We start from the raw sequence: 2,884 nt of genomic DNA, 5'->3' as shown, positions 1-2,884 counted from the left end.
TCTAATGCCCTTAATTTATATATTGCAACCACTATTATAAATTTGTCACTTTCAACAATAACCAACAGGGAAAAAAAAAAATCAATTTAAACCCATATGCACAGTAATAAACTCTTCAAAATATAAAATAAAGCTTACAAAACTCAGTGAGTTAATAAATAAACAACTACATTTAAAAAAAAAAAAAAGCTGGATGCCTCTACATTAGTGCCTATCGGTGTTTGTTTATGACTATTTTTTATTCTCCAAAATTGTTCAAATAGTTGCCTACCTGCCTTTAGTTTGACATTATGGGTGGAATTTTAAATGGAATATACAATTCTATCATTTTAGATTCCTTTGTAAATATCAATTACTTCATCCAAAGTTCCAAACTCAAGTCAGTTTATTCACTATTCAATTAATGATCGACCATTTTATTTTCTCTCCTCAATGACATGTAATATTCCGAAGTATTTATGACATTATGATTATATACAACATAATGAGATTACATATAAACAATATAGAAATCTTTCCTACAAATTATTTTAAAATAAAATTACAATTTACCCATATAGAAAAGGTCAAATTATTCACCCTTGCAAGAGGAGCATTCTCACCTCCCATAGGGGGTGTGATCTCTCGATAGGAGTAGTGAGGACTTCTTCCAAATGAGTGAATAATTTCTTTTTGAAAAGGACTTAAAATGTATCCCCTCAAAATTTCACATTAACTTTCTATAAATGCATTTTTTTAGTACATTTAACTCGTTAATTTTATTGACATTAATTACAATAATTGAACCCATCTATATATATATATATATAATAAGTATAATAATTTCTTTATTATAAGATAAAAAACAAAACAAACTTTCTCAAGAATTTAAAAAGTTCGGTAAACAAAATATTCATTCTTAAATAATATTTACTTACAAAAGTTTGTGCATCATCAAAGTACATTAAAATTGAAAATTATTCCCCAAAACAAGCTTTCTTAAAATCCAAACTTTTTTTTTTCTCACCCTATATCCAAAAAAAAAACATTACCTATCTAAAAATTTATAATTCAAGGGAAAAGAAAATTGAAACAAACACTTTTAGGGAGTCAAAACCGAATAAAATCACAATTTAAAATCAAAAAGAAAGAAAAAAAAGTTACATCAAAATCCGAACTTTCTTTACCTAATATCCAAAACAGAGGAAAGGTATTTCAAAAATTTACAAACCAAAATTAAAATAAGATTAGTGTGAGTTTGAAAAGTGACTTTAGCTGGCTTTTTGCTTATTTATGTAATATTTGTGGGTTTCACACTACTTTTTGTCTCAGCTTTATTTTAAATAATATAACTTTTAGCTTTTTTAAAAGCACACTAACTTTTAGTTTTTTCTTGCATTATAGAAAGAAATTACTAGAAATAGGCAATTACCAAACAAGCACTTAGGTTCATAAGAAATAGAATTTGTAATAATCAAATACTCAAATAATTCATAGACACATAACGCATTCAAATACATAGTTAAGTCGTGTGTGTTATTGTATAAACTCAAATTCTCACTTCCAAAACAACTAAATGTTAACCCAAACTTGACTAATATATATTAATCCAAGCTAAAATTAAACCAAATTCATAAGAGAAAGTCATGCTATGGGAATTAAAACACCAAAATTCATTAACCCAAAGCAAAATTGCAAGAATAAAAATTCAACTTAAAGGCGTCAAACACATTAATAAATCCACCAACAAAGAAGAAAATTGGAGAGAAAGAGAGAGAGTAATCACCTTTTTTTTTTTTGATAGGAACAACATGGAATGAATGGGAGAGAGATGCAAATAAAGTAAAAGATAATTTATAGAAAATAAGATGGGAGAATTAAAAGAGTAAAAAAAGGGAGATGAAGAGCAGAAGAAGAGTAATAATAAGGTGAATAAGTTAGTTATAGAGAAGAAGGGTAGAAGAAGGGTTGGAAGAATGATGGCAAGAGGAAAAGATGAGAAACCAAAATTAATTACCAAACCACCATTATTATATATAGTAAAAATAGATATTATCATTTTTTTTTTATTCAATATTAAAAGAAAAGAGGAAAAAGTTTTAGAAAAAATAAGTGATGTAGCTTGTGATGTGACGCAATAAGAGCTTTATGAAATTAAATACAAATGATCCATTATTATACGTATAATAGTATATATTTAACTTATAAAAAACCATTTGAGAAAAGAGAAACTGTTCATAAGGGTCTAGTAAAAGCAAATTATTAACATACGCAATATATATACTTTTTTTAATAGAATTAACACACATAATGAAAAGAATGTAAAAAGATTAAAAGAGAACTGTTTGCCTATGATTAACCTAAATATTAAGTAATTTTGAATTCATTTAAGTAATTCATTCACAATAAGATAATTGTATCATTTTTAAAATTTACATTTGTTTCTTTTCTTCTTTAAGCACATAATAATAATAATAATAAGGGAAAATTGCACTTTACCCACCTGTAGTTTGGCCCGTTTTAACAATGCCCATATGTGATTTAAAAGTTGTCACTTAACCCACCTAAGGTGGCTTTCGTTAAACCCCCATTACCCACCTCTGCCCTTTCCGTTAAAAAATCTCCTTTACTATATAAGCCAAAATTAAAACCCAAATAGAACCCTAAAAGAGAGAACAAGCTCTCTCCCTCTCTCTACCTTAGAATTCCTAAAAATCTCCAAACCCATAATCCCTTTCTCTCTTCACTTAGATTGCCAAAGTGAAATCTGACACTTGCAAGCAAGAAGGTGTATTGAAGCTTGGGTTTTCCTCTATAGCAACTTTAGCCCAATCTCCTTCACACTCTCCATCAAAGTCGCCAACACAAGCACCTGCTCCTAAAGCTTCAACGCCGTCACTTATAG

This window comes from Quercus lobata, chromosome 2 (assembly GCF_001633185.2).
Source record: "Quercus lobata isolate SW786 chromosome 2, ValleyOak3.0 Primary Assembly, whole genome shotgun sequence".
Taxonomy (NCBI): Eukaryota; Viridiplantae; Streptophyta; class Magnoliopsida; order Fagales; family Fagaceae; genus Quercus; species Quercus lobata.
The sequence above is the reverse complement of the archived record's forward strand: the minus strand, read 5'-3'. Positions refer to the sequence as shown.